Below are 10,825 nucleotides of genomic sequence, written 5' to 3' on the forward strand. Positions count from 1 at the left end.
TCATTTGAATGTCTTCATGTTGTTTTTGGATGAAAATGCCAACTACAAGAGTTAACTGATACATTTCCATACATGGTTTGATCCTGTGGTGTAAGTGAGCTATATAGGACAGGGATAGATTCTCCTTAGAGAGAGTTCAGTGCAGCGCCTCATTATTAATTTGCTGGCTAGTTCCCCAGTAGCCACGAGCCTTGCCCTGGGTTTTGTTTTGGTCAGTTGCCAAGTTTACTTATGTTCTATTGAACAATTTGATTTTTGTGTAGATTTTCTTTATTTGTTCCACATAAAACCATTCCGATCTACTTTGTTTATCTGGTAAATACTGTAAATAGATTAAAAATCAACAGAAGATACTTCCTGTCTCCACATATGCATTTGTTCACACCAGCAAATTGTTCTAGCTAAGACTGATGGCTGCAGATATACCACCTTTCACCAACTACACACTTTTCTTTAGGATAAAAAAATAATCTTACTTAAAATTGTAGAATTTATTCCTTGGGTCTGCCTTAAACAGCCCCTGATACACTCATGTGGGTGTACAGTGATATGTGCACAATGTGCCGTCACAGTGGGTGCAGAGTGTTAGCATTAAGACTACAAATGCAAGAGCTGTGGGTGACACACTGAACCCATGTGACAGTCTTCTTTCTCGAAAGCCCACATTTGGGAGGAATTTAAGTTGCACTGACATTTTGGACAGAATACGATGGCATTTGAATTCTGAGTGCAGGTGGGACGTGGGTCAGACATCATTGTATCAGATGGCTTGGAAGAAATATAAAAGGAATTATCAGGTGCAAACCGAACCTGCATAACTAGTGACTAGAAGCTACTGCAAGAAAGGTATAACCAACCAAATACAGGTAAATGTATATAATAAATGGAGCTGTTTAGCATAATTTTTTGATGTTCGAACCCAACAGGGTTTTTATCTCGCTTGTGGAAATGATTCAGGCTAACAGCATGAATCACAGGCTTATGCTTAGGCTTACTTCAAAATATGCAAATTTATTCCACAATAAGAGCAACTTCTTACAGAAAACAGAAGATTTGATTAAACATGAATATATATTAGCTGTCTCTTCTGTGTTTGTGTGTGTTCCAGTCTTTATGACCCCTGTAAGCAGCTGTGTCATGAAACTAATCACTGCCTTGTCCATTACTGTTGTGTTTGGCAACTTCTCTACATTTCAGTCTGTTCAAAAAGCTGACCATCAAAAGCCGGGGGAATTTTTATCCGTGACTGTGGTACACTGCCAAAAATACCACCAGCTGCTTATATTACCTGAGCTATTTCCCATCAAGTAACTCTATACTGGTGATGTCAAAGTCTGAAAGCAGGGCGACTTATGTGTTAAAAATGTACACATGTATTGCTCGGTAAGCAAAGGTTAAGTCCTTCTTTTTTTCCAAGTCCATTCTAGTCCAATAATTTAATAGCTTAGGGTTACAGCCACCTTTAGCACTAATAATCGGAAGTAATTGTTTTTCTGTAAGACTTCACCAGTAACTCACATTGGGTTTTTTTGTTTTTGCTTTTTTCACTCAAAGGTATTATTTATTAATATCAGTCAGGAACTATCTTTGAAGAAACCTAATCCAGACATGAAACAAAACCAGGCAAAACAATGTGTTAAACCCAGCTACGTAACTAAGCAACAAAAGGAGAAAATGCTACAACACAAAAAGATAGTTTGGCACTTCTGTTTCAGTAATCTGTACAAGGAGTGAGTTTTTTAGGGGTTCTTTTGTTTGTTTTTTAAAACCCTGTCCTGTCTGGCAGCTTTTGCAATTTGAATTTTGATCTGAATTCACTGCTGTGCCAAACACATTTTTCTTTTCCAAGATCAGTTCTATAATTTCTCTACAGGCTCCTCTTGTTCAGGCTTTATCTGTTTATTTCTTCAATTCTGTTTGTGTTATTTCAGTTATTACATCATAAGTGGTATACAGTCTGACAATGTCTTAGGTAGGACAGGCAGAAAGAAAACAAGCCCCCCCTTACCTGGCAGGGTGTGTGAAACAGGGGTGTAGGAAAATTGGGGTAGAGACCAACCCCCTACTCTAAGGTCCAAGGATTGAACCACTGGCCTTCTGATTCATAGTTAACCAGCTCTTCTTTATTGTGGATGAAGTTTTGCCCACTCCTGATGTAATGTTGTATAGAGATACAACATTACATCAGTTCATTGTGGTTTGAGGACATTTGTTCATCCACAGCTCTCTTAAGATCCCCCCACAACATTTCAATCAGGTTGAAGTCTGGACTTTGACTGGTTCATGCTTTTGCAAGACCCAGTTTTAGCCAAACTTGAGCTGTTGAATGGACAGCCTCACGTATGACTCTAGAATACTCTGGTATACAGAGGAGTTCATGGTCGAGTCAGTGATTTCAAGGTGCTCAGGTACTGTGGTTGCAAAACAAGCGCAAATCAAAACCTCGTCACTACCGTGCTTGACAGTTGGTATGAGGTGTTTATGCTGTTTGTGCCAAACGTGGTGCTGTGCATTATGGTCATTATGACCAAGCAGCTCCATTTTGGTCTCATCTGTCTTCTAATTTGTTCAGATGCAAGCTGTGCTGCCATGTTTTTTTTAATAGAAAAAAGGCTTTCTCTTGGCAACACTTCTAAACAAGCCATACTTCTTCAGTCTTTTTCTAATTGTACTGTCATGTCACGGTAGCGTTTAACGTGCTAACTGAGGCGTGTAGAGCCTGAGATGTAGCTCGAGTCTCTCTGCACAAGACTCCATATGTCTACATTAAGAGGTACTTTATACTGTCTTCCAAATATAACTCATGTGTTGTATGAACTAAACTAAGAGTCCATGCAAAACTCAGCTATGGTTAACAATCCTTCAGTACCCTGTTTTTCAGTGGGTTCTGTGTTTTGCAGAAAAAGATATAGGAAGGAGTGAATTTACTATTAAGAAGACTTTATGTTAAATGTTAAGACATGCCACTGGTCAACAGTTTTCTGCCTATCTATTTGTGAATCATAATAAAACATTGCCATCTTGAACATCTCTATTTTTTCAGCCTTTGCTGAAACTACATTGCCAGTACAACCTAAAGCAGAAAATGCACAACTGCTTGTTGCTTAAATGCAATGTTTTCATTAACAGTTTTGACATTTTTAAATAAAACAAAATCAGAAGAAATTAAATTATTTCTTCAGTTTCATATTAATTCATTTTGTTGACATATTCTCAAAGAAATGCAGACGTTTGAATGCGAGAACCATTTAAGCAGCGAAAAGCCATACATACAAGTAGGTGATACATTTAGCATTAGTTCAGACCTGTGTTTATCAGTGGTTGATCTAGAAAAGTCTTTTTTCTTCTTTTTTCTCAGACAGAAACACTTTATTTGTGTCTGACAATAACAAACTGACTGCCCTGTGGCTCAGCCTGTGTGTGAGAGAGGGCAGCTTACTCTCTGCTCTCTACCTGAGCCAGCCACGCCATGACAGGTAATAACTTTGCTTTGGGTGCAGCCGAAAACAAAATGGATTTACGAGAAAAGGATAACTTTTTTTGTCCTCTGTTGTTTACCTTCTCCATGTTGCCCATCTCATTCTTGCATGTCTGCTGCTCTTATTTGGCTGAGAGAGAAAAAATCCCTGATGGCCCATTCATTAGCAACAAAATTAGGGAAGAGAGGAATAGCGGGTAACTGTGATGCTGTCGGCAGTACAACACTGTTATCTGCTCTAGTGCGCGTGTGTGTATGTGTGTGTGTGGGTGCCACTGAGAGTCTTATCAGTGGAAACAGACCTGGACGTGAGCAGGGTTGCGAGCAGGAGGAGAAGGTGGATGGGGGGGGGTTGGAGGAGGGGCAGGAGCAAGGCAACAGTGAAATTGAAGGGTAAGAAAATAAATAGGAGAGGGGAAACGGGAAGAGAGGAGACGATGGACAGTTGACATATGAAATACATCAAACGGGGATGTGATGTGTTGTGAATGAGTACAGTGTGAAATATAAGTCTAAAGAGCAGGAGAGCGGGAGAAAAATGGGAAGGAAATGTGACGTGATATGAGTGGGTAGCGGGGGGGGGAGAAGGGAACAAATGTTGGTTGAGGGAGAAGATAACTAAAAAGTGATAAGGATGTCTGTTCAGGTGGGACGAGGCAGGCTTCAGAAATTAGGTTTTTGATGGACTGATCTTCTAAGCAGGTCCCTCGAGGGTCGCCACATGCCCTCATCTCTCACTTTTGGCTCGTGTCCAGAATTTTGCCATGCAGCTTCAGATGGGCCTGAAGCATTTTGCGCAGTGTGCTTTCACATCATGTATACAACAATGGCTGCAGCAGGAAATTACATTAAACTCTATAGTTGATCTGTGTCACTTTATTTGAGTGTTAGAGTTTAAATTATGTGTGCTTCAAATCAAATTCTCATAATGGATTTAGTCTCTTTGGCATGAGCAGGGCAACACATAAACTGATTGTTTTGGTCACTTGGCAGTAAAGTGTTGAAGCATTGATTTATTATTACTTTAATAAAGCTGTTATGGCACACTGACAAACCCATTACACATCCAGCTGACACGTGGCCATGTTCTCCACACCTGATGAATGTTCTCTCCCCATTTTTGGTCTCATACCAAGTCTGGGGAGAAAGTCTGGCTCTTCAGACGCTGTGTTCATCTATGCTTTTTTAATCAGTCACAGCTTGCAGTTTGGTGCTCTGCAAGACTGAAGTGAACGGGGTGGCTGTAGCTCAGGTGGCAGAGCAGGTCAGCCACTAACCAGAAGGTCGGTGGTTCGATCCCAGGCTGCTCCAGTCTGCATGCCAAATATCCTTGGGCAAGATACTAACCCCACATTGCTCTCCGATGCGTCCATCGGAGTGTGAATGTGTATGAATGTTAGATAGTTACTTAGCACTTAACCTTAGAAGTGCTTGTGTGAATGGGTGTGATTGGGTGAATGAATTAGTTGTGTAAAGCGCTTTGAGTGCTCGGACAGAGTAGAAAAGCGCTATATAAGAACCAGTCCATTTACCATTTAACAGCAAGTGATAAAAGATTACCCTGTTAAAAGGACATGCAAGTTTGCTGTTGGAAGGCATTGTTAGCTTGTTTCCCTGGGAGCTTTTTATCCTGAATAGTTTTACCTCACTCCCTCCAGTACACAGCTGAATACAGTGCTGCACCCCTGAAAAATTTAATGACTCCCTGTAAGCTAGAAAACAGCCTAAAACCTCAAACATGTTTTTTTTCCCCCCCTTTGTGCTTTGAGCAGAAAATGCTCTGATCCAAACAGCCACATACGTTGCCCAGGTGCTCGGTCTGAAAGTACTGTAACAATAATTTATGCCTCGCAGTGGACTCTCAACACCGTCATCTGCTCCTGTTATGGTTTAATCTCTCAAACCATAATATTTTCAGAACAAATTGGCTTTGTGAAACTGATTTCAGATGCTCAACAATGTGCAAAACATCTTGAGCCAACCCTTATTTATTTTTTGCTATGTAATAGGAGCAGCAATTTATTGAAACATGTGGAGACATAGATGTAAATACAGAATGTAGGGCAAAAAAGAGTTTGTCCAATTCTAGTGAGCCTGAAAAATCAATATTTGACCACTTTTATTCTTCATCCTCTGTTAGAACCCTCTCAGGCAGCTTACTTGTAATTTATTTAAATAGTCTTCAGGAATAGTTCTCCAGGTTTCTTGAAGGACATTCAAAGCTCTTCTTTGGATCCTGGATGTTTGCCATACTTCTTCAGGAATGTTGATATGTGGGGTCTGGGATTTTCAGTCCAGTTCTTGTGTAATTTGGCATACTTCAGCCTTTGCTCCCTGTTTCCTTCCTTAAGTGTGGCTTCTTGACGGCCACCCTTCCACTGAGACCATGATGAGTCTTCAGTGAACAGTAGATGGATCAACTGAAAGGCCAGATGCATCTCTCAGGTCATGTTTCTGGGTTTGTTTTGGAGGTTTTTGTTTTTCCTGTTTCTTAAGGACATGACTTTCAGATACTGGTTGTCTGCTAGAGATAAGTGGCCTGCCACTTATTCTTTTGTCTTCCACGAGTCCAGCTTTAGCAGTTTTTTAAGGACATACTGCAGACCATGTGAAGATATCCCAAGTTTTAGGGAATCACCTTGTTGGAGTAAGGTGAACCGCTCGTGTTTTAGTGACAAGCTGCTAGCAACAAAGTGCCTAAAGATACAATTTAAAATCCGCTTTTTGCTAAGTTGTCTGTTATGTGTAGACATAATACTTTGAGTTTGGTGCCTTTTCTATGCTTGAATGATTCATAGGTCAGTGTTAAGTGGTTTAACAACAAACAAACAAAATGAAAATGGTCAGGTACAGGGATTAGGCTAAAAATCAGTGAAAAGGCAGCCAACAGCCAAAGGAAAAAGTTTGAAGGACCTCCAGGAGGCCTGGAGAACTATTGCTTAAGACCACTTTACCAGAAAGTCTGACTGTTGGAAAGAAAATATAAAGAAAAGAGAGGTGGATGAAGACTTTTGCACAGCACTATATACATGATCAGATCTGCCTCAGAATGTATAATTATCTATAGTATATCTATGTCACAAGTTGCTGACCAAATGTCTGCAAACATATGGACAGATACTAAAATACTACCATGTTAGTTAACATGTTCTGGATCAACTGATTAAGTTTTGGGTGAAGTCTTATATAATTCCCCTAATTAATTTGTGTTAAGGCTTAACTTTATGCATGATTAACGGTGTAGACACATTCAGTGCCAACTAGGCGGCTAGTTGTCTGCTAGGTGTCACCTCATGTTGTTCGACTCACTGAACAGGAACTCTCTGTGTGCTCGACGGCACACTTTGGAACATTTTTCAAATAATCAGCTGTGTAGTTAAGTGCACCAAAAATTTTTAGATAATGAACATCTATGATTTTATTTTTCATGGTAGCACTAATAAGCAGATGTCTGGGTACATAGAAATTCACCTTGTTAACCAAACGAATTAAGTTCAACCCATTTTCTCCAAATATTGCCTTTTCTGGCTCCAAAGAAAAAAGATGGAAACAAGATGGTCCACAAGGTAAAACTAAATGCTTCAAAATGCAGTAACATTATCTGTCCATTTACCTCCATAGCAACCAAACAGTGGCCATGAACACTAAAAACTTAAAGAACATAATAAACGTAAATTTACAGAATGACACTCGCACAAATTGTGTGTTTCTCAGTGATAGCATCAGCGAGAGTAAAAGGCATCATCAGCAATGTGCTCCACAAACGCTCATCAGCTCTGGAGTGCCCTGAAGGCTCCACAAACACACATTGCCTCACTCAGAAGAATCAGCAGGCAGTCAGAGCCAGTGTATGTGACTTCCAACAGAAAGTCAAAACAAGCAGCTCTGACATGAAAAGACAGGTGAGGAGAGGGGAAATGAAAAGGAGTGTCAGGAAATGTAAAACAAAAAGGGGGGGGGGGGGGGTGACAGAGCTTAGTGGGATGGAGATGCTGTGTATTTTAGAGGAGACTGATGGAAAAGTAGAAAAAGAGATTAATAAAAATCATCTCTGGAGGGGGAAGACAGAGTGTGTGTGTGGCTGGCTCCAGACAGCTGGAGATAGAAAAAAAGGACATTGGTGAGGGTGTGTGTGTGTACCCACAAGTTTGGTATTACTCATAATGTGAGGACCTAACTCTGTTTACATAGTCACATTATGACCTGTCTTCCTTCTGAGGCCAAAACACAAGTTCCCATAAGGTGAAGACATATTTTAAGGTCAGGGTTAGGTAAGTAGTGGCTCTGGAAAAGGTTAAAGTAAGACTGGAGGAAATGAATGCAAGGCATTGTAATGTGTCCTGGATACAAGACTGTGTGTGTGCATGAGGTGGTGTGTGTTTGTGTTAAAATGAAAACAAATCTGCAAGGTGTAGAGACAAGGAGTGTGTGCGAATTAAGAGATGTGGAGATATGACAGGGGAGAGGCCCTGTGAAAATCAATGCTGCTATGACTGAGAGAGATAAAGTGGATCGAGGAGAAGTGGGGCAGGGGAGGAGAGAAAATGGTGACAATAAAGCTGGAAGAAGGGAAGACTTGAGAGAGGCAATGAGAGAGCGATAAGGAGAGAGAAAGAGACAGAGGGTGTGATGAGTATAGGAGAGAGGAAGATGATGTGAGAGGAGCTGTTGTTTGTCCTCGGGCTGCTCTCTTCGAGGAAGGACAAGAATGTGGGGGTGGTTAGCAACATTTACTGACATAAACTGAGAATGTGTGTGTGTGTGTGTGTGTGTGTGTGCTCATTTTTCACAGCAACCAGTCACCAATAACATTATATAAGAATGATCAAAACAGAAGAAACCATGGCAACTGTAACCCACTAGTAGCAGCCACTTGCTTCACACACAGAAAGAACACAAAATCAGGTGTGGCAATGCAATTATAGACGATAAATATCACCCCCCCAAAAAATCCCTCTTTAATATTCTGGGCCTGATGTTATTTTTACCATGAGAGGGGAGAGGAGCTTGCAGCCTAACAGGGAAGAGATGTTTTTGTTATCGTGCCACTGCAGACCGCAAGGCTCTTAGTCAGAAAATTTCTGACGGGAGCCCAGACAGTGACAGGCATAGCTTCTGGGAGATGAGCGTATTTCAGGCCTAAAACAGAGGCTTTGATGGACAGAAGATCAGGGCATCTGGGTCACTGATGACTCCGTCGCTTCCCAAAACTCAGGCACGAGCCTCCAATGACTGTCTGGATCCCCAGCTTAGGAGAGGATGAGGGGGATAAATGAAGTAGCTCCAGAGAATGCCGTTTCACTAGCTACAGCTTAAAAGCTCATTTGCATCAGTTTCACCATCACACAGGGCTAAACTGGGTCTTGCATGGCCTAAATACCGGTTAGCCCACCTGTCTTTACTAATCGACCCACAGGCCTTCAAATTACTTATCAGAGTGACACAAAAACAGACCTACACAGCAAGTTTCCGTTTACTTTAAAGCCTCTGCCTCTGCCTTGTCTGTGGGCACCAGCCACATGACTACTACACTGAAAGTAGAATTTTACAAAAAAAATATTGTTGCACAAATTCTAAATGTAATTGTTTCATTTTTTATAATAATACACCTGGGTCGCTCATTAATCTTTTGGTCATTAATCTCTAATTAATGTCTAATCTTTAAACATATCAAATATTTAAAGTGAGAAATGACCATCTTACCATTTTAAAGAAAAAATAAGTTCTCTTTGTATTTGATGTCTTTTAAAAACAGCTGCTGGACTTTTGGGAGATGAATGTTGTCCCATTCTTGTCTACTGTTCTTCTTTGTCATATGTTTTTCTTTCATGATGTGCTAAATGTTTGCAGTTGGTGAAATGCCTGGGCTCCAGGCAGGCTGATTCAAAACTGAGTGAACTGAGCGCCGATAACAAGCCGAATGGTCCCTCTCCTCTCTAGTCTGGAGGATGCGGCGTCCATGTTTTCCAAAAACAATTTCAAATTTTAATTCATCTGACCACAGAACATTTTTACACTTTGCCTCAGTCCATTTATAATGAGCTTTGGCTCAGAGAAGATGGCAGAATTTCTGGATCATGGCACAGCGAACTGTGTTCACAGACAGTGATTTCTGGAAGTTTTCCTGAGCTCATGCTGAGATTTCTACGACAGAATCATGTCAGTTTTTAATGCCGTGCTGTAAGCCTGAAGATCATTCAAAGATTTTCAGTCTTGTCTCTTGCAGCTTGCAAGAATTCTCCAGATTCTCTGAATCTTTTGATGATATTACGTACTGTAGATAATGAAATATTCACAACTTTCACTTAAGGAACTTTATTCTGAAATTGTTCCACAATTTTGTAGATAGAATTTCTCTGCAGATGGATGAACCTCTACCCATCTAAACTCGGCATCTCTAAAATGCTCCAAGACCTAGTTATGTTAATTAATGTTAATTATTAATTGCCAGTTGCCAATTAATCTCATTAGCTGCAAAATATTCCTCCAGCTGTTTCTTTTTACTATTACTTACTTTTCCAGCCTTCTGCTCCTTGTCCCAATTTTTTTGAGATATGTTGACCAACCAAATTCAAAATGTGCTCATATTTTTTTCATGAAATAGTCAAACGTCTCAGTTTAAATATTTAAAATGTTTTCTATATTTAATGCAATGATTTGCAAATTATTCCATTCTGGGTTTGTTTACGTTTAAAATAGTGTTTTAGCATTTTCAGAATTGGAATTTATAGGAAAAAGAGTAAACAAGCTTTCTTGTTTGAAAGTCTCTAAGAAGAATATGGCAGCACAGCTTAAGTTTGCAGAGCTACATATGAACAACCCACAAGACTGCTGGAACAATGTCCTTTTGGACCCATGAGACCAAAGTGGAGATGTCTGGCCATGATGCACAGCACCACATTTCATGAAAACCAAACACAGCGTATTTTGCACAAAGATCTCTTACCAACCATTAAGCATGATGGTGAAGGGGAGGTGATAAGTTTGGATTGTTTTGCAGCCACAGGACCCGTGCACCTTGCAGTCACTGAGTTGACCAAGATCATCCTAGACAAAAACCAAAGAGACTTGCGAAGTAATTAAGATTCATTCTCTGGAGACAATGCTGAGAAAACAGAAGCTTTGTCTTAGAATTTTTAGTTGAGAACAATTAAACCTTTAGACTTCTGCTCAGCACTGTGTGGGCACGCACAGATTGTGTTTTGTTTACTTGTTTATCACCTTCCTGTTGGTTTTGTTGAACTTGCTAGGCATTGACGATATCACAAAAATCCACAACAAAAGCATGATCAGCTAAAATTCAAAGTGCATGATCCCATCACAGCTGCCCTAAGGAAATGCAGGTTT

The 10,825-nt window shown here is 40.3% G+C and overlaps 1 long non-coding RNA gene across 1 annotated transcript; it reads right to left on the reverse strand.

Moving 5' to 3' along the window:
- Positions 1-7,442: 7,442 nt before the first annotated feature.
- LOC106097946 (uncharacterized) lies at positions 7,443-10,816 on the reverse strand. Its single transcript, XR_001224010.3, has 3 exons — positions 10,700-10,816; positions 10,429-10,525; positions 7,443-8,726 (listed from the first exon to the last, which is right to left on the reverse strand). It is a non-coding gene; the product is annotated as an uncharacterized LOC106097946 (long non-coding RNA).
- Between the last annotated feature and the right edge of the window lie 9 nt (positions 10,817-10,825).

The sequence above is a fragment of the Oreochromis niloticus genome, linkage group LG18 (assembly GCF_001858045.2).
Source record: "Oreochromis niloticus isolate F11D_XX linkage group LG18, O_niloticus_UMD_NMBU, whole genome shotgun sequence".
In the NCBI taxonomy this organism is placed as follows: Eukaryota; Metazoa; Chordata; class Actinopteri; order Cichliformes; family Cichlidae; genus Oreochromis; species Oreochromis niloticus.